The sequence below is a fragment of the Adiantum capillus-veneris genome, chromosome 2, assembly GCF_014529385.1.
Source record: "Adiantum capillus-veneris isolate H3 chromosome 2, ASM1452938v2, whole genome shotgun sequence".
Classification (NCBI taxonomy): domain Eukaryota; kingdom Viridiplantae; phylum Streptophyta; class Polypodiopsida; order Polypodiales; family Pteridaceae; genus Adiantum; species Adiantum capillus-veneris.
Window position 1 is genome coordinate 84,966,539 of NC_140932.1, and position 22,278 is coordinate 84,988,816.

At 42.3% G+C, this 22,278-nt stretch overlaps 1 pseudogene; it reads left to right on the forward strand.

Moving 5' to 3' along the window:
- Nucleotides 1-20,089: 20,089 nt before the first annotated feature.
- Nucleotides 20,090-22,262, forward strand: LOC147463102 (omega-hydroxypalmitate O-feruloyl transferase-like; annotated as a pseudogene).
- Nucleotides 22,263-22,278: the final 16 nt, after the last annotated feature.

Sequence of the window (22,278 nt, forward strand, 5' to 3'; positions counted from 1 at the left end):
GAAAGTCTTATAATCAGTGCAATCCAAGCACCATGCCTGAAAGATGTAAGCATACATGATTTCATCTTGAGGGAAGCCTCGCTTTTTATTCGCTAAAAAGAACCCGAAACTTCTTTCCTTGACCCTCTTGAGAAAACCCTACAATCAGGATACATGTCCACAAAGGCAATGCCAAGGAAAATTTATTTTTCAATAGCCCTTGAATAATAATTTCATCGTATATTCTTTTTCTTATATAAGCACCTTACATAGTCCCACATGCCTTCAAGATTCACATACATGGGATTTCACATGGAGATATACCCTGGAATTGCATCCGCATAAATAGCCCAAAGCTTCTTGTCTGTTTGCATATCCCCTAACTAGCAATTTCAACATGCCCATAGCAATGTCTTGCCTAGTTCCGCATGCCTTCAATCTAGAACTACAGGTGATTGCATGAAGAGATATGTTCTTGCTTTACAACCATTGAAAACACCCCACAACTTACTAGCCTTGCTCTAGTTGGGCCCAAGTCCCAGAATTAGTGCATTCCAAGTGACCACCAAGTGACCTCCAAGTGCTATGCCTTCAAGATGCAAGCATACATGATTGCGAGTGGAGGGATTCCCATAGCTTCATATGTTGCCCCTCTTGGGAAGACCCCACAATCACTTCATTTCAAGTGACATGATCACAAACATAAGTTGTGTAGGCACTTGTTTGTGCATTTTAAATGCGCCAATTTTCACATCGGATGAAAACAACCCACAACTTCCTTCACTGCCCCTCTTAGGAAAACCCCAAACTCAATCCATTTTGAGAGACAATGTCCTAGAAAGAATCTCCTCAAGCACTTATTTTCTCTTTCTAAATGCACCATAGTTTTATACATGTCCACCAAGGCATTTCCAAGTAAATTTATTTTTTAAGTACACTATAGTTGGGATACATTTCTTTGCATCCACTCTTAAAATAGCCCAAAGCTTCTTGTTGTTGACAATCAATGCATTTGGAGAGATGCCCTTTCTTTGCATTCATAAAAAGCACCCTAGTGCTTCCGAGCTCTACTAGTGCTAGGAAAATCACAATGGATACACTCCACACCACACTGGGCATACAGGTTGAACAAGATAGTGCCAAGCACGAAGTTTCTTTCCAAAAACCCTTGACTAATAATGTCATCATGTATTATTTTACCTTTATAATCATCTTTCATATTGCTACATGCCTTCAAGATGCAAGTGCATGTGCTTGCTTCTCGAGAGCAGCATGTACTTCACATCTATAAAAAACACCCCAAAGCCTCCTACGTTGGTCCTATTGATGGGCATATCCCTTGACCTGCATTATCTTCATTAATACTTTAGCAACGTCTAGCCTAGTGCCACATGCCTTCAAGCTACAAATATAGTAAATTTATTCAAGAGAGATTCCCCTTGCTTTGCATCCATTAAAAACAACCCAAAGCTTGATGGCCTTGCTGTAGTTGGGAAAGTCCTACAATTAGTGCATTCAAAATGGTGTCCAAGTGCCATTCCTTCAAGATGCAAGAATCCATGATTGCATCTAGAGGGATGCCCTCGCTTCACATCCACTAAAAATTGGCATCCATTGAAAATCTCCATAGCTTTTTTCCTTACCCCTCTTGAGAAAACACCACAATTAGTCCATTCCAAGTGATGATGTGTATCCATTGCAGTATCTACCCAACATAAGCAGGGCCAAGAAGCTATATGATATTTTTTGTGCAAGCCTATCTCAAGATGCATTGAATCTGGGATATGCCCAATAGGAGCAAGGCTAATAATATTTAAGATAATTTTAGCAAACATGAAAGGATGTATGCCAACTATGGTGTACTTCACAAACACAAAAGTCGTGCTTGGGTTTCCTTGTTCCACATGTATGTGAAATGTGTTGCATTTAAAAAATCACAAATAAGTGCTTGAAGAGCTTCTATTTGGTACATTATTTCTTAAAATAGACTAATTGTGAGGTTTTCCCAAGATAACCAGGGTTTGGACATTAATTGTGGGACTTACCCAACTAGAGTAGGGACAACATGTTGTGTGGTGTTTTCAATGGATGAAAAGTGAGGGCATTTCACTTGATGCAAAATCACCTAAAGTTGTAGCTTGAAGGCATGTGTCACTAAATAAGACATTGTTATGGTAAAAAGTATTCATGATCATAATGTTGGTTAGGAGATATGCCAACACACAAGAATTGGATAAGAAGATTTGGGCTATTTTTGCAAATGAAAAGCGAGGATATCTCTCCATGTGCAATCACATGTAGTTGCATTTTGAAGGTATGTGGGACTATGCAAGACGCGGTAAAAGAATACAAGATGACATCATTAGTCAAGGGGCTATTGAAAAACACCTTTATGATTGGCATTATCGTTGTTGGCATGTACCCCATATGTAGTGTGGACTATAATTAAGATTGTGGGAATTTTTCAACACAAGCAGGGCCAAGAATCTTTTTGCTACCTTTTGCAAATGCGAAGCAAGATCATCCCTCCAAATGCATTGATTTTGGAATATGTCCAAACAGGAGCTGTGCCTAGAGAAATAGATATTAACTTGAATACATCACTAAAATTTTACACACCTAATTTATGATAAATCAAGAAAAAATTGTGAGCATTTCATGAGAGCCGTCATTTTGGAGAAATTATAATTTCTCTTTTGCAAAATAAAGTTAACTCCAAAAACAATTCTATTACTTAGTTGCCTTTAATTTATTGTATTTACCTTTATAAGAGAAATTTAGGTAAGAGAATAAAAGTAAGTTAATAATCAATAAAAAGGTTTATGCGGGAGATTAAGGGATAATTAAAGATATTAGTCACCATTCTTCATGCAGGCTATCTAAGTAAATATGATCTCCAATCACCTATGGTTAAAGAGAGTGCTTTCTACTCTCTCTACGACATATTAGGCTACTAATCTAAAGAGCTTAAAATAACGGGACTTGAAATAGCATCGTGGCTAGTTGTTAGCAATGTGGTTAGTTATGGTTAGTAACGAGCCATAGTTAAAAAGAAACAAAATAAAATTAAGAAGTTGTTCTTCTTTTTAAACAAACAAGGGAAATGGTTTCTCGTGAGAGATTAAGCATGAAAGGTAAAGCACTTTCAAGCAAATACAGTAGGATAACGAGAACAAGAAAACGTTGCCTTAGTGTGTGTATGGTATAGTCTTCTCCTTTCTTGATACGTAGTCGGCTCTCTCCATCTTCACCTTTACTTGTGGACCAACAATTTTGCTACTTGGATTGAGAGAAAGAAATGGGATAAACAAGATTCAAGGTATGGAAAGCTTGAGGGTTAGGAGAGAGGATAGGGAGAGTATAATGTGAAGAACATGATTAAATTTGGACAAACTTGATTAGGGTTTGGGCCATGGCTTCTCGTCTCACGTCTCTTGGAGAGGTGTGTGTGTGTGTGTATGTGTGTTTGAAAGAGACTTGGATATGGCTTTCTCAAGCTTACTCTCAAGTTTTCACCTTGAGAAATGAAGGAGATAAGTGTAAAATGAGAAGAGAATCCCTATTTTTATGCACATTTTTTATAAGTGCCTTCACTTATCTTGATAGCTTATCTTTCTTATAGATAAGTTTCTTTTTACTTATCATGATAACTTATCTTGCTTTCTAAAACTTATTGGACAAGCTACTTACTCATCTCATCCTTATTCTTATCTTCTTTTTCTTTTTCTTTATGCTAATTTTATTAAAATGAAGAGCTAATTTTCCATACATTGGTTATTTCCATGTTCCCATGGTGTAAACCTAAAGTGTCTCCTGAGTAAACTTTGGAGCTTGGATTTTGCCAAATTCACCCCAAACATTTTCTTATGCTAGAAGTTGATGGTTTAGATGCATCGGTCAAGAGTAAGGGCTAGGAGGAGGCCAATATCTTGATGAGATCATCCTCTAAAATGTTAGGTTTCTAGTTAGAGGAGATATCCACCACTTGGTAGGGAGGATCTTCCCACTGCTTTCTGGGTCTTGTGCAAGGTATTTTGGCATCAATAAATCACCCAATTAGCTCCTCACCTTGGCCAAAACGCTATGAAGAAAGTCGAAAAAAAACACAAACTTGACCATAAAAATGAAAAATATTCATAACTTGATCAAAACAAGTTAGAACTTCACCAATACATCTAGGACAACTACAAGCACTAGGTCATGTGGTTACAGGTCATATTTGGATCATGGGAGTCATGGCTTGTGATCCATGTCGGAACACATATGAGAATTTTAGTGATACCATCTAATAAGCATGATTTGGGAATGCTATGATTCACTTCATGGGAAATATAATTCTTTCCTTGCTTGTGCGAGGGAAGTACAAAGTGTCAAATATTGACATCTACCTCGAGCCCCTCATTGAGGAGTTGGAGGAGTTATGGAGAGGCATTCTTGTTGTAGATGTCTCACTTGGAAAGGGGGAAAAGAAGCCATTATGAGGGGAATCCTTATGTTGACTATGCACAAAGTATCCTGGGCTTGGAGAGATTTTTGGTATCTCCCTTATCCTCTCTCTCTATTCTCTCTCCCTTTAGTCTGAATATTCTCGCTAACAATATGATATGTATGCAGGGTTGTCCACATTGGATCACAATGCATGTCCTACTTGCGAGCCATCGTTGGTGACAGAGACGCCAAATTCCTTACACAAGGTAATCTATACAAACTACCATAGTCTCTTTACCCCAAGGTCAAAGAAATCACAAGGCTCCGACAAATGGGAAGATGCCTCTAAATCTCACGATGGCAAATTGGGCAACCATTTGGGGAGAGCACTACAACAACAATCCGGCTTTGAGTACTCCACTAAGAGGTATGTCAAGGTATTCCATATTTTTAAGGCCTGCATATTGAAAGGATTTGAGATAAACACTACAACACTAAATGAAGATATCGACGTGTATATATCGACGGCCATGCTTTTCCACGTGTATATCAACGTCATTAGCGTGCGTCGCTATACACGTCGTAGTGTACGTCGATATACGAATGGAAAGGTTTTATTTGCCACGCGTATTGCGACGCCTATATCAACGCGTATATCGACGCAAATAAATTTGGGGAAAAAAAGCGAAACCCACGTGCAGGGGCCATTTTCGCCTGCTCGGATCTTGGCCGAAACCTGCTGCATAGGTATTATGTCCATCTCCACCCTCCCCAACCCCTCTCTCTCTCTCTCTAGCTCTACCTCGTGTGTGTGTGTGTGTGTAGGAAAGAGAGAGAGAGAGAGAGAGAGAGAGAGAGAGAGAGAGAGAGAGAGAGAGAGCGGTATGTGTGTGTGTGTGTTGGAAAGAGAGAGAGAGGTGTGTGTGTGTGTGTGTGTAGGAAATAGAGAGAGAGAGAGTGGTGTGTGTGTGTAGGAAAGAGAGAGAGAGAGAGAGGTGTGTGTGTGTAGGAAAGAGAGTGAGAGAGAGAGAGAGAGAGAGAGAGAGAGAGAGAGAGAGAGAGAGAGAGAAATGTGTGTGTGTGTGTGTGTGTAGGAAAGAGAGAGAGAGAATTAATGTATGCTTAGGAAATTAAAATTAAAGAAAAAAAAATTAAAGAGAGAAATGAAATGAAATTTATATTAACGTCTTCGAAAGGCCAAAGTGACCTATGAGACATGAGACAAGAAAGTTACAATGTGATGGATTTGATACAAAGTCAGAGTAAGAAGATGACAAAATAAAATATTATGGAATCCTAAACTATTGGGTGTGGACTAAACGGCTAAACGAGCTAGTTGGGATAGGTAGATCTCCTCCATGGTCAGTACTCTGACCGGCGTTGTGCATGTCGAGCCAAAGTGACCTAGCTAGATCGTCTGATGTAGCCTCTGTCGATGTTGTGTAGTCCTCCGCAGTCGTGGGCGTCTAGATCTCCCTAGATCAGTCGCTCGTTCGATCATTAGAGAGATAGGGAAGTAGAGAGAGAGACAGAGAGAGAGAGAGAGAGAGAGAGAGAGAGAGAGAGAGAGAGAGAAGAGAGAGAGAGAGAGAGATAGAGAGAAAAGGAGAGAGAGAGAAAGAGATAGAGAGAGATACGAAATAGAGATAGAGAAAGATACTTATATATATATATATATATATATATAGAAGAGAGAGAGAAGAGAGAGAGAGAGAGAGAGAGAAAGAAGAGATAGAGAGAGAGAGAGAGAGAGAGAGAGAGAGAGAGAGAGAGAGAGAGAGAGAGAGAGAGAGAGAGATAGGAAAGTGGAGCTCCAAGAGTTATGGCAGAGAGATAGGAAAATAGGGAAATAGAGAGAGAAAGAGAGAAAGAGAGATAGCGAGAGAGAGAGAGAGAGAGAGAGAGAGAGAGAGAGAGAGAGAGAGAGAGAGAGAGAGAGAGAGAGAGAGAGAGAGAGAGAGAGATAGCGAGAGCGAGATCGAGAGTGAAAGAATGAGAGATAGAGTACGTAGACAGAGAAGAAACTATGGAACTAAAAGAGGCAAAGGGGCATGCATAGCCATGTACACCTGGGAGTGCATGTATGTCTCTACCCATATAGGATTTGACCAATAAAGATGAGATTTTGACCCGGTGGTCTTGATCTCCGTACACCTCTAGACCGAGATGTACGAAGATTGGGCAAGACTAGAGAATGCAGGGTAGTTTACATTGTGAGGAGTATATATATATATATATCAAAACAACATTCATAATCATTGTAGATGGCAACGTCATCAACTAACATGGAGGAAAAGATTGCATGCTCGTGCACACTCTGCAAGTATCAAAAACTGCACAAGCGTAAGATATGTAATGAGCATGTGCATAAGTACAGAGAGTTTGCTAGAGAAACTGTACATAATTTGCGATACGACTCCTACGGAACAGGCATTGATTTCCGCGACATAGCACCTACATCTGAGAGAGAGAGAAAAAAGATTATGCGTGAAGGTCTGACCAATATAGAGCCATGGATGGAAGCAGAAAAGGGCTTACAAACAGAAGACGATGGCATGGAGGAGATGCTGGATGCCTTCTTCCAGACAAGCGAGGAGAACGCGAACGAAGCAGCACCAGAAGCCGTACGCCTATCTTCTGAAGACATGTTGAAGAAGTTGGCACGTCAACCAATCTATGAAGGCGCCAAAATATATGTGCTTCGTACTTGTCTGGCATTTTTGAATCTTCAGTCAGTGTACGGGTGGTCAGATGCAAGCGGCACTTCTTTGTTTAGGTACGTAATTTACAAAAGAGATTTTCCGATTGCAACGGTGATGTGCTCGGAGAGCTTTTTAATTTAATGTGGCTTAAATAGGTTATTGCGGGAGCAACTTCTCCCGGCTGGCAATGAAATGCCCCCCTCCAGGCCAAATGCAAAGCAACTTCTGACCTCAGTTAGCTTGGACTACAACAAGATTCATGCATGTCCAAATGATTGCATTCTTTTTCGCAATGAATTTGCAGATTTTATGTCGTGTCCTAAGTGCAAAGCAATGCGCTACAAACAAGATGCAGTTGGCGAGACAGTGTCAGCTAGAGTGTTGCGGCATTTTCCTATTATTCCTAGGATAAAAAACATGTTTCGCTGTGGTTCCATTGCAAAATTGATGCGGTGGCATTCTACGAATAGATCCACTGACGCAACATTTAGGGTGCCCACTGATTCAAAGGCTTGGAGGCACATTGAAGATACCTGGCCACATTTTAAGAGTGAACCACGCAATTTGTGTTTGGGCATGGCAATGGATGGAGTCAATCCATTTGGATTGAGAAGCTCGTCATGGAGCACTTGGCCTATGTGCCTTATCAATTACAACCTCCCGCCATGGCTTGCTATCAAGAAGGGTCATTTATTGATTTTAAGATCTTGATTGTACCTGGTAAGTTCAAGGCAAAAAACATGGGAATGTTTATTAGCTCCACTAGTTGACCGAGCACCAGGAGTTATGGCATGGATCGACATAGCAGATGCGGTTGAACCAGTAGGACAATAGCATGCAGGATTCATGGACTTCTTATGTGGACTATGCATGATTGGCCAGGATACAGAACTTCTCGTAATGGTTATTGATTTACAAAATTCTCGCTATTCGCAAGCCCTTTGGCTTGGCCTGATTCATGCTTTAATATATGTAGGACTAACAACTTCGGGATACAATGCATGTCCAATTTGCGGGAAGTCTTTGGATGTGCGCTATTCTACCTCTCTTCTAAAGACAATTTATCAAGGCCACCACCGTTATCTTCAGATGGCCATCACTTGCGCGAAGGCCAACTTGGTCGCGTCAAATGTCGTCCTATGCATGTACAAGAGTGGCGTCGCCGATGGTAGCAACATGAGGGGCAACCTGTTCCAGGAATGAAACGTTTCTCCATTCTCCACACGTTGCCGTACTGGGGTGATCTACTAATTAACCATTTGTTGGATCCAATGCATATATTCAAGAATGTGGGAGAGCTCCTCTGGAAGACAATCATGGAAATGAAAGACAATCGAGCTTCACGAGATGATTTGCAGTCGGTTGGAAAGATACCAAAGCTGTGGCCTTTCACCAATGCACCTAGCCAAACAAAACTTCCAAGAGCACCATGGGTATTGCTAAAAAACGAAGAGAGACAAGTGAAAAGGGTGATTTCAGAGTTCAGGACGCCAACAGGATATATGCGATGTCTCAAGACAGCATTCACCCGTGACGATCAACTGTCAGGGTTGAGATCGCACGACTGGCATAAGTTCTTACAATTCATTCTTCCAATTGCGATCAAGGGGTGTTTAACGGAGGAAGTGCGGACCTGCATATACAAGATTTTAGAGCTAGTGCAGTGGATCTCTTCCAAGGAGAGACGGGAGGAATCTATTACAGTCGCAAGGGCTAACTCCTCAATAGTTTGCATGATTGAGAAGTATCTACCTATGAGCTGCCTAACTATCCAAATGCACTTGCTCGTCCATGTAGTAGATGAGGTTGCAGTGGCAGGTACAGTCCACAGCCGTTGGATGTTCTTCCTAGAGCGGTTCATGAAAACACTTAAGGGTTTTGTTCGCAGGGAGCATGGCAGAAGGATGGATGGTGCAAGAGTCTCTTGTATTGACGACCAAATTTCTATCCGTTTCTGACCCAGAAATGCCTCGACTGTGGAGCGATGAGGAGGATGCAAGACTAGTGGGAGAGGAGCCGCAAGGGCAAGGGGTGCCGAAGAAAATGAACCTGGCCATGTGAGAAAATATCATGAAGTTCAGTATACTAAATTCAGCGCCGATGAAAAAATGGCCTGAAAGGTACGAAGAAGAGAAAGAGAGACGCAATAGGGAGCGATCGGATTTCAGGCGAAGTCGAACGACTAGAGGCTTACCCTTGCCAGACTATCTCGCTCCTCTACCTGAATTCCCTACAATGGCATGGTTGGACAAGACAGTGAGAGCAGCTCAACAAATCGGAGAACCCATGTCTCTAGAAGAGGAAGAGCTGGCTATTGGATGTGACTGGAAGTATCATACATACATGGCACTGTGGTCACATGGAAATCATTTCAGAATACAACAAATTTACAGCAGAAGAAACATTTGATAGTGGGGTAATGGTTAGTTTCATGCAAAAGAGCAGGGCTAGTGCTAGAGACACGAATGAGAGCACTAGCAACCTGGATTACTGTGGTCTGGTGTCAGATATCCTGAAAGTAAGCTTCAGGAGGTTTGAGATGTTTTTGTTGGATTCAAGTGGTTCAAGGTGATTACTTCTGGTCGCAATGCAACGGTACGTAGAGATGGAAACAAACTTGTGCAAAGAGATTCTACAAAGATTTGGACAAATGCGAGAGACACATTTTCTCTCCCCGAACATTGCGAGCAAGTGGTCTTTGTACCGGACTTTCGAGAGAGACAATGGTGGTTTGTGGTTCAGGTTGCTCCAATAGATAAACAAGTATTTGAAGGGCAAGATCTCCTGGAGGAAAGTCAATCAGAGGACGTCCATACTACTGTGACATTAGATGAGATGGACGAAGGTATGGCAGAGGAAGCTGACAGATATATGAGGGATGACGCAGACGAGCCAGAATTGACACTTGTAGATGAAGATGCAATGGATGAAGAAAATCTTCCAGAACGAGTTGGGGCAGAGTTATGTTTGCAATTAGAGATAGACGATGATACGGTGCAAGATCTTATCGATGATGCCTCACTCGTCGAGGCCTAGTCCTGTAAGTGTTTGTGTGAAGACTTTGATTTAAAATTAACTTAAACAACTGTGTTTTGGCGCTTTATTTTACTTTCTTTGTGCAGTACTTTAGTATGGCAGACCAGATTCCAGATCCCGCTTCCATGAGTGCAGATGCATTCATGGGCTTTGTTACACGGATGACGCCTGCTCAGATGGTAGAGGCTTCTCAGTATTGGGTAGCCAGAGGCACGGTTACTACGTCTCCGGGATTCACACCCGAGGGTCCGACGCCTAGGGGGGGGATGCCTACGGGGTTTAGGACGCCTATGGGTATGACGCCTGCTTCTCCCATCACGGCCTCTTCGACACCTAGGGGTGGGGCATCGACGGGTACGTCCTCATCTCCGCAGCACAGGCGCACTCACCGATCTCGACGATCGTCAGGTGGAGGTGGTGGTTGCTGTGGAGGAGGGTCCACAGATTCTTCGACCCCTCCTCACTCACGACCCCCGTCCTAACTAGGTACACCTCTCGACACACCTCTTGGCACACCTCGGACACCTTGGGGGACACACGATCCTAGTGCCTCCAAGCTCTATACTGTACGGGGAGATGGTTCTGTTGACATGGATAGAGTCGGGACTGAGATGTGATAGCGAATTCGCCAACTCGCGGAGCTGCAGTTTTCGACCAACATTCTAACGTCTTGGGATCAGCAAGAAAACAAAAAAGTCACTTACATATTGGAGACTATCCTGAGAGAGTACCAGCCTGCTCCGGGTTCTTCCGTTGTTCCGAGGAGGTGGATCAAGAGTGTTGCATGGGACACCATGAAACATTGTTGAGATGCAGCTTGGAAGGCTTTCAGGACCGGCTCGCCGAAGCCTTCGGGCATCCCACATGAGACGTGGCCGCAGATCAGAGAGGATGAACGGACAGCGGCCACGCGGTTCAGACAGCAGCGTGAGGCCGTGCAGGTACGACAGATGACTAGGGGGACATCTCATCTTGGCATCGGAGGCTTCGACACCTTTCGCTATGAGTTTGTGAGTTTCTAATCCAATCTTAACTATGGCGTTTTTTAAAACGCGATGAATCATGTATTCTTATTACTTTGATTTTTGTATAAACGCAGAATCTTGCGATGCATCGAGCTCTGATATGCGAGGAGGAGTTAGATGGATATCGCAGAAATATCTATGAAGTACTGAATGATCTTGAAGCTTCAGGAGAGCCTGTAGACTGGGAGGCCTTACAGTCTCGCTGATCACTTGAGGTGAGACGTTAATATGTGTGAGTTGATTTAATTAAGTCAGTATATGTTAAGTAATATCAATACTAATTTTGTGAGTTGTCCTATGTGCAGGTTGCGACACCTAGTCATTAGTGGACCACATTTCATATATACGCTTTGTGAGACACAGACACGCTTCTGTGTCTCTTTTGTGTACAGACAGTTAGTGTTCAGACAATTATTGTTTCTCTTATGGTTATGATTATTGTCATTGTCATTGTATAGACTGTTCTTGTTTCCCTTTCTGGTTATGCTTATGGTTATGGTTATCTACATTATGGTTTTGATCAAAGTGGTTATGGCCGGTTATGGTTTTAAGTTATGGTTATGCTTTTAAGTTATGGTTATGGTTCGTTATGGTTATGCTTTTTAGTTGGTACGGTTGTCTTTCATTGGCCTTAAATCTCATGTGAGATCCTACATGGATAGCATGTAGGAGGCGTATACATGATATGGTTTTTCTTTTAAAGTTTATGTAAAAACAAAGAGAACTCTGCCGAAATTTTTGCGCGCGGGAGCATGGTTGATTTTGGTGCTGCTCCCTTTCTTGGGCAGAGGGCAGGAAGTCTCGCTGTGGCTCTGTCCATCTTTTAACTGGGCACAGGCCAGGCTACCTGCCCTCTGCCCAAGAATTTTGTTTTCTGTTATGGTCGTCGCTATGTGCGTGGCAATCTGCGTCGCTATCAGCGTGGCAATATGCGTCGCTACCTCCATGGCAATCTGCGTTGCTATCTACGTGTATACCTACGTTGCAAATAGCGACAGGTTCACAATGACGCGCATAGCGACGCACTGCGTCGATATCTGCGTCGATGACACCTTTTTTTGTTGTAGTGAAAACACCTCTTGAATCCCATGCACATATTCAAGAATGTAGCCCAAACCCTATGGGACCACATTATTGGCAAGAAGGACTCATTCGGTGCGAGGGAGGATTTGACGGTCTTGAAATGTCTGCTGACTCTGCTACTCCACGCCGTGCCCCCAATGGGAAGATTGTGCTTCATAAAGCGCCATGGATGCTATCCAAACAAGAATTAGAGAAAGTGAAGGGTACCATTGCATCTATTTTCACACGAACAAGATACATGTGGTCAGACGAGGAAGATGCAAGGAAAACTTCAGACTTGCCAAGTGGAAAGGAAAAATTATTTAACATGGATATGAATCTATCCTGAGTGGTCAATAACTTTTGTATTCTCAATGCAAAGGTTATGACCATGTGGGTGGACTTGTGGACAATGGCAAAGGCAAGGTGTTTGCAAGAGAGAGAGAGAAGCATGGAAACAAGTACATGGAGGAAGAAGGGCACCCCCAGTGCCTAGGCACCTTGCATGTTTCCCAAATCTCATTAGTGTGGAGTGGATTCATGAGGGAATTTTCAAAGAAAAAGCATGCAGAGAAGAAATCACCACCACAAACAATGGGAATATGCACGAGGCTGTGTAACAAAGGTAGAATACTCATATACCTAAACCATATTGTATAATTTTTTCTTGATTTTATCTTTCTAATTGATAAAAGATATTTTCCTATTTTGCACTGCGTTTACTTTAACTCTATGTGGTCAAAGGATCGTCACTTTCATACGCACCGCATTGACGAGCGTAGAACCACCATGGATTGTGGCATCATGGGCAACTTTGACATAGATGGTGATGAAGTCAGGTACTATGGAACTATTGAAAAGATACTAAAGGTTAATTTTAGAACAGGCTTTCATACCTTCATCTTCCAGTGCAAGTGGTTTGAAAATGTGTCTAAACAACATGAGAATGGCCTCTACATGGTGGACTCTAGTTTGCATCACACATGGAGGTATGACAATTTAGTTTTTCAACGCAATTGTGAGCAGGTGAGTGACTACCTTTTTATTCTTATTTTCTTGTAGCATTGATTATACCAATGTTACTCACTTTGAGCTTCTCTTCTATAGGTCATCTATATGCCATAAATCCACCAACCAAAACTTTGGTTCATAATTCTCCTCACGCCTCGAGGGAGAATCATTTTTTCCACTAATGAAGTGGAGACCATCTTTGACCCTCTTCCACCTCCTACTTTGGATGAGGGGGTGACAGAAGAGAGGGAGGTTGATGAATCAAGTCCGGCGGCCGCAAGTCTTAGCAAGGATGATTGTCATGATGATGAAGATGATGAGATGGAGGATGAGGAATTTGAAGATGATGAAGCCAACACATCCACAAATGAGAATTCAATTTCTCTCCTTATTGATTTAGGAGCCATGAGCTTAGAATTGGATGATGCTTCTTGTAGGGATCTTTTGGAAGATGATTCATACAAAATTTGTGTACTTTAAGTTATGAATTTTTTTGGTTGTGTCATCCATTCATCTCTCTATCCTCCCTCTTCCTCTCTCTAATTTTGTGAAACATGTTAAATTATGTTAACCAAATGATAGTGATTAGTTTAGCTGTAACCAAGTGTAATTGTTCCATGTTTTCATATCTCTTTCCTTAAAACTTGAAAATTTTATATAATGTTCTTTAGTTTTTTTAAGAGAAAGAAAACACCAAAATTTTTGGGAGGAGGAGATGTTTTAGCCAAAATTTGAATGTTTAGGCGCTAAATCGTGCTCTGAGAATAAACGCATAATAGTAGAGGTAAATATCTTTTTTATACTCACGGAGATACTCCTAGTAATATCTAAAATTCAAAAAAGAAACCCTTGCGCTCCTCTCTCTTCCCTCTCCAACTGATTTTGGACCTTCTCTCTACAAAACGCGATAAAAGACCGCTGTAAACAATTAGAGATTTTCATAATGTATCACCTTGTGATGGGTTTTTCTATGCACGATATTGCATATGTGTAGAAGCCTTGCTTCACCATGTACAATCGTGTGCTAATCAAGTTAACCAGGAAATTTATATGAAGCAAGATTTAAGAGCGAGCTGATGAGCAAGATTTTATTTTCTTTACTCTTGCATACCAATTTTGTTCAAAAATACCCACTCGATCGGAAATTGGAACCAAAGTTTTAGGAGAGAGCTTTGTTATCCATCTCCCTCATAGCTCTCCATATCTCTTAGTTCACACCTCCCTCCCTCTCTTTCTGTATCTTTTTTCTCCCTTGCTTTGTCTCTCAACCCTCTTTGAATGGAAATTACATTTTACTATAGAAGATGTCATTCAATATATCTCTATTATTCACCTCCAATGTACTTTGGTTTTCCAGTCGCACTTTTGTTCATGCAGATACTGGGCATAATTGACTCCCTTTGGTACATTGCTTCTCAATGCCCATGTGTGATGGTGGTAGATACTTCATGTGGTGAGACAACATACGTGTATGATGTCCAAGTGCTCATTAGGTGATATTTCATATGTGCATAGCTCCTAGCATGTACATCATGTTTATATGTCTAGATTTCAATTTGATGTCATTTGGGCAAGCTATGACCATTAGAAATCCTTCTAGGCCTTGGGAATTCCACCTTTGCACTGCCACAACTTTCACACCATGGCTCCATTGAGGAGTCGTCTAGACCGGCTTGTACCACACTTCAAACACCAAATTGTTTCACTTCAGATGCCTTGATTTTCCAACCCAATTGGCCCATTATGGAGCCCCTTTTACCTAAAACCCCCATCAGGTATACATTTTTGCTATCAGATGCGTGCCTAGGTCCTTTACACCTGCTTTAGCACTCCCACTTGCACTTGTAGGCACCCCTAGCATTGCATTTCCCACTTCCCATCATCAACCAACCCAACGGTTACAAAGGGACAGCAATGTGGAAAATGAATATGTTCTTCTTGATCTCATTAAACCTCCTATTGGACCATTCTCGAAGTAGTTTTATGTGTGGTTAGTTAGCCGAGTTCAAGACTATTTGAGGAGGTTTAGATCTATATCAAGATCACAAGGGAGAGGGAATCGTCAAGGCGAGCATGGTTCTTGAGGATCTCATACAGAAAGTGGTTGAAGAATGAGAGTGTAAGATGGGTAGATTTAGAGAAGAACTTCACTATTGGGGTAGAGTTTGATTGTATGGAGCTTCTCGCTTCCACGTGTGCATTGGAAACATTTTTTACTAATGTGGACTCAATATGCCATGACATTATTTATTGACACCAACCAAAAAGTTCCAAGCAACACAATTTTACCATTGCAGCCCCCATTATGCTTAAAATAAACCTAGTTCTAAATATTGGGTAAACTATCTTCACTGTATTTGAAGGTGACCCACTAACTTTCATAAAATTTTGTAGGTTTTCTCACATTCACATGTCAAATTTAGAAGTAAATGACTATATATATGTGGGATTACACTAAACCTAGGTTCTTGTCCTGCACACAAAGCGTGCCCCACAAATGAAAGATACATCACCTCTAAAACTTTGAAGAAAGTTCTCTCTCTCTCTCTCTCTCTCTCTCTCTCTCTCTCTCTCTCTCTCTCTCTCTCTCTCAAACTACTACAACTACAAACAATAGTTTCCATGTCAAAAGGCTAGAGTTATAAGAGTACTTGCAATGAGAGGATGCATGATTAGTTCCTAATTCAGCTTAAAAAATTCTTCCCTCTTATTCTATGCATGCTAGAACCCTCCTCATGATGTCTTGAGATGATCCATGATGCAATGCTTCAGAAAGAAGCTTCACCAATGTTCTCATTAATTCATATCTAAGGTGGGGGAAAATCTACCCCACGAGAACACACCCTCTACCATTGCTTGCATGCCCGTGAAACTTATTGATAGATCATAGTCTCTTGCTTGCAACCTAATCATTCATCTAGAAAACATGTAACATGAGACTCTTAGGTTTTAATGCTTAGTTTTATTAGCTAAAAATAATCCTTATGCTTTCTTGGCCACTTGCTAGCCTATCCAGCTGTAAAGTCCACCAAGTTGGTGCTTCCCATGCGAATCACACTTGATCCTTGCTGCTAGCACTTGTTCCCATTTGTCTTGTGACCTGGTGCAGATCCTTATCCTTCACCATCTTGTTTTCTTCCTTTATCCTTGTCTCTTCTAGATTTGATGTACCAACCATGGAAGCATTGTGTCTTACCCAATTGCATGTGATTTTGAGCCATGCACTCCTGCTATGGCCACTCCCTTGATGTGTCAAGTTGGTGATCTAGGACACCCTCTGTCGCTTCATGGTACCTTGTTAGTTCATGTATGTATTTAAATAGATGAAAAAAAGGGAAAGGATGATAGGAGGGGAATTATTGTACATTAGTAGGGACCCGAAGATGGTAGAGGCCATAGCTTTGTAGAAGGGCAAACCACTCAATGCTTACAATGTTCTATTCATGAATTGTTCTTGACACACATGTACTTCTAACTTACACTTGCCTCCATGCAACATCGTTGTCTCTTATGTTGTGCACATGGGGAATTTGGCATGTTTGGTAAAAAGGAGAGCACCAATTCAATAGGGCCCTCCACACCTATGCCCTTAGAGAAAGAGATTACTAACCAATCATATCGTAATAAAGGACATCCTTTGAACATGTTTGCAAGCAATCACCTCATTCACATGGAAGGAAGGAGACTTATGGCATTGAAGGCCTACAAAAGCTGCCATGCTTGTGACATGGAGATGCTAGAGCCCTTCATCCACCTATAGCATTGTTCTCACATCATATATTTAGCAATTCGATCACTGGATTAATGCTCTACATGTGCAAAAATGTTTAGTTGGCCATCACCTATTCAACATTGCAAGATCGGGTGCATGAATGCATGTTCATTCTCTCTCCCTCTCTCTCATGTTGTAGGACAATAACAACACACAATTCTTGGTGTGTGTGTGTGTGTGTGTGTGTAGGGTGATGGGATGAATCAAGTGTTCGTACAAAGTCCCTCTCTCTCTCTCTCTCCACCCATCTTGCAGACTATGTTTCAACAAAGGAGGATTAGTGCATGCAAGTAATACCACTTTCATGGATACGTAAGATTGGTTCACATTCCAATTCTCCTGTTGTGACTTTGGTGATGTTTCCATGAGGTAAAGTGAATTCTAAGCCCTCCTTGTTGTGTATTTTCCCTCCCTACCCACGTTGAGACCCTGTTGTTGCCTATGTGAACCTTAGCACTTATCGAGCATGTTGCCACCCTTATATCATAGTAAAGACATAGTAGTATAGATTTGTTAAGAAATTTTTTAAATTTGTTGTTGCAGCTATGGCAAAGGCATGTGGAGGAGGACACTTCACAGCCCTCCCTCCCCGCCCCATCTCTCTCTCTCTCTCTCTCTCTCATACACACACACACACATGATGGCTTGCTCTCTCTCTACCCCCCTACTCCCTCTCTAGTGTTGTGTCTTTCTTCTCTCTTGCTCACACATGGGGCGACACTAAGTCCTTGTCCTTCTTGCTTTTTGCATTGGCAACAAGGGAGGCAATACTTGGGGATTCCACTATGTTAAAATTGCATATAGCACGGGAAAACAAGGGGTATTTAAATAATCCCTTACTTGTATATAGCTTTCATGGAATGCATGAACACCTTTTCCTTGGCTAGTGGCTCCCAAATAGACCATCATAGAATATTGGTTGACCATCATAGAATATTGGTTGAAGATTCTAATGTAATATGAGTCACTACGACAGAGTGTTAAGAAATCCCAGATAGACATGTTTTCAAATTTTTGGGAATCCCTATGGGCTTCAAGTTCTCAATGGCTCAAAAATGGGATTGGGTGCTGGACAAATTCATGAAGAAATGGAAGTTAAACTTTGTATTGCAAACGTTTGGAATACACACTAGTAAACAGATAGTCAGAGAGGAGGCCATGCATCTTCACTTGTTGCAGATCTCTCTCTCTCTCACTCACTCACTGACTCTTTCACACACACCAACGCCCACACACACAGATGGGCCTTTTCTTCTCAAATTCCATCTTATACATACTTGTTTCCTACTATGTGTGACTCTGAGATTCAACCTACTTAGATCTCTCTCTCACTCTCACACATACTCTCTCTCTCTCTCTCTCTCTCTCTCTCTCTCTCTCTCTCTCTCTCTCTCTCTCTCTCTCACACACACACACACACACACACACACACACACACACACACACACACACACACACACACACACACAAACACACACACACACACACACACGCATGCAGACACACAATCGTATGCATGCAAACACACACATCAATATACACATATAAAAAAAGCACATAGTAAACTTATAATGCAATGCTATACTTGATGAAGGGAGTGCTATGGAAGGGTGCAACATTAGATGTAAAGCTATCTGGGTATGTAATTACATTGATGCAACAAAGGTAAAAAGCTGGCACTGCGATACTTGCTACTACCTAATAGATTGTGCATAGTACTTGTGTCGTTGTGTGTTGAGAGAGGAGGATGTATAGGGGTGCAAATGGGAGCCGGAGGCATCAAGATGGTGTGTAAAGAGGGTGGGAGGAGGACCGCATATATGTTTCAAGGATGATGCCATTCAACTAGAATATTGGGAAATGGAGCGATCTTGCTTGGATAGCAAGAGGTAAGAGTGGTCTAAGTGGAGGAGTGGAAATGGGTTGCAAACTATGTGCAGATTGAGAGAGGAATCAGTTCCTAAGCGGGACACTGCTAGGTGAATGAAATGAGCTATTGCAGGTCTCAAAGAACGATTTTTGAATTCTTAAAATTTAGGAAATTAATAGAAATTAATGGAATTTTTAGTTTAATTTTCTCAAATTCCTCCTAGGGGGACTTTTTGGATGCTGTGAAAAATGAATTTTCCCAACCACTTCTTACTTCACTCCCCTCAATAGTACTAATTGACACGGATCTCCCCAATGGAGATCAATGGTCCCTATCAAAAGGCGCAAGCGGTGCTCATCTACGCCATTGGATCGTGGATGTGCTCGGTTGTGATCACAACTGGATCATCATATGTGATCACCGCGTGCTTTTGCTATAATTGCAATGTGATTGGCATGTGAGCTACACATGTATGTGATCCAAATGTGATCCCTGTGTGATCCTCCATGTAGCTTTTGTTGACTGCTAAATGCAGGTGATCATTTGAAAGCTTTGCTCGCGTGTGACCGTGACCATGGCTCAATCAACTACCACTCATTCAATGTGCAGGAGAGGCTTAGTAGCCTTGGTTACCCAAACAAATAATTGAGACCTCGCGGGACCATAGCCTTAGTCTCATATTCTCTATGCTTCTCTCTCTCTCTCTCTCTCTCTCTCTCTCTCTCTCTCTCTCTCTGTGTGTGTGTGTGTGTGTGTGCGTGGAGGCAGCTAAAAACCAAGCTTGTACCGCCGGGATAGTCTGAGTCCGACCTTTTAGTCTTATCTCTCTCTCTCTCTCTCTCTCTCTTTACTTGGAGAGTTGCTCTCAGTTTTTCTGCACGTGATATACCAGCTCCCTGCTCAACTCGTACAACGCTATTCAAAAGGCCATGTGTTTAAACTTTATTGGCGTTATGCTCTGTTTGAGAGATTACCGAGTCGTAACTCCCGAGTCCTGACGCTCAGATCATTTACAAGGTAAGTCTGCATCAACCAGCTGCCATTTGGTCGTAGACACCTGCCATATGATCGCAGCGCCATGTGCTCAGAAAGAGGTTTCCTGCAACGTCTCGAGCTTGTATATAAGAAGAACCAACTCTTGAAGAAGCGCACACACACACACACATCTCTCTCTCTCTCTCTCCCCACAGACAAAGATGGGTTCCTTCAACACACCTCCATGTTCGCTCACAACAAAACTGATGAGGCTGGAGGCCACGATAATGGTGAAGCCCCCCCCGCCCTCCACCGCGGTGCTCGAGCTCTCCAATCTTGACCATATGCTCAACTTCTACTGTAGTGTCATCCTCTTCTACTCTACATCTATCAAACCCCATACACATGGTAACAACAAAGTTATTCCCTTCAATGACACCCATTATATCCACCCTCGTGTTCACACCAAGGACGTGGTCCTTATGGTCAAGTGTGCCCTGCAAGAATTGCTCACCCACTACCCCGCGGCCGCCGTCCGACTCCGTTTGAATACCTCACAAAACCGACTTGAAGTGGAGTGCAATGACCAGGGTGTCCATTTGTTTCTGGCCATGCCGACATCCCGCTTTCAGACTTGGGCGATGTGTCGCTCGCCCATCCCTCCATCGACCTTTTGATTCCTAACATTGTCTCTCATGAAGAAGAGAGGCCTCCAATTGTCGCTTTGCAAGTAAGGTTGGGTTCAGACGATGCCGGTGGAAGAAAGCCAAAAGCATACAGTCTTCCAGGCGGAAGGTGAGAGAGAAGAAAGCTTCCACCGGGCAGGCGTTCACAAGGCGAGGCGGAATCGCTCAAGGCTGTCAGAAGCTCTTGCGTGAGTGGATGCTGAAGATTGGGTGGGGAGTTGAGCTGGAGGGCGGAAGGAACTTCGGGCGAGGGGGGGGGGGGGGTCGGAAGATCACATAGGGGTGGCGGAAGAAAATTCATGTTCCTTTGCCGTGACGTGGAGCAGAGTTTACAATCTCCCACCGCGCCATCTGAACGGAAAATTCCACTTGGGGGAAATTAATTGGTTGACGCCTATTGCCACCGCGCCTTGTGAACCCAGCCTAAGTAGCCATTCGTCCATATTGTTGGGCACCAAAAAGTTGGTGTCAGTAAGGCTTTGAGGAGTGTTCTCCATCTTTAGCTAAATAAAAACCTTACTCTTACAAACAAGTAACTTGATGAAATTTTGAGAAGCCGGCTTCCTAGTCACAAAGAGAGTGACAAACGTAGGAATAAGCAGGAAAGGAAAGTAGAGAATCCTTGAAAACAAAATAAGGAGAAAAAACACACACACACACACACACACACACACACCTTCTCTTCTTTGTCTCACTTCTCTAGCCTAAGTTCTATTCCTAGCAAGTTAGAGGCATCATTTAGCATCACAACCAAATACATGTGTGTCTTGAATATCATCCCATGCCTAGCTTGAAGTGTACATTTCATGTAACTAGAGCATCCTCATCCCATCCTTGTTCCCAATATTGATGTCAAGTTTTGCTTTGATTTGATTCTTGTCACCCAGGTTACTATGTTTAATTGTGGTGGCTTTCCTCTTGCCCTCACGAACAACCATGTGTACATACCTAGATGGGCATTCTGCAGCTGTTTTCTTGCATAATCTTGCCTCCATTGCAAGAGGAAATGGAATCTGCTACCTATGTTGACATGACACTCTTACCCATTGAGCGCTATGGGATTGCCACAAGGATATCCTTTTGTGCAAATGCTTTGATGAGATTACGAAGTGACGTACTCATTGGTCATACTTACTTCAAAGATCGCTCCAAGTAACAAGCTCTCATTGCATTACTCTGGAAGGCAAGAGCTAGAAGCCTTCTACAAACTCAAGAGATCCCCAATTGTATTGAGCTACCCATACGAATTCCTATAAACCCTAGAGGAAGAATGATGCCTTCACTCACTCAAGGCTATGTTGGAAACGGCATAATCTGCACCATTGTTAGTGCCTCTCTTCAAGAATTGTGCGAGTCCCCATTATATCTCATTGTGGTCAAGATTCAAAGAGCACTTTTCTCTGCCACTCCAGAGTTTGTGCAATCAATGTTGGATCATCTAGAGTGTGGAGAGGGTCCTTTTTTAATCTTGGTCTGACCCATCTTTCTTTGGGATGAGCTCCCTTGTTAACTTGCCTTTCTATGACACAGATTTTGGATGGGGCTCTCCTATCTATTGTCAACTTCCAAGTAGGCAAATGAACAATCATTTGTAAATACTTGATGGGGGTGCACAAGCTCCATCAATCTTGGAATGCTATGGTGGTCCTTGAATCAAACATGGAACGTCAGATCTTCTTAGAGACACTGGCAAATTATGTCAACTTCTCCACCTAAGCTTTCAAATCTTCTT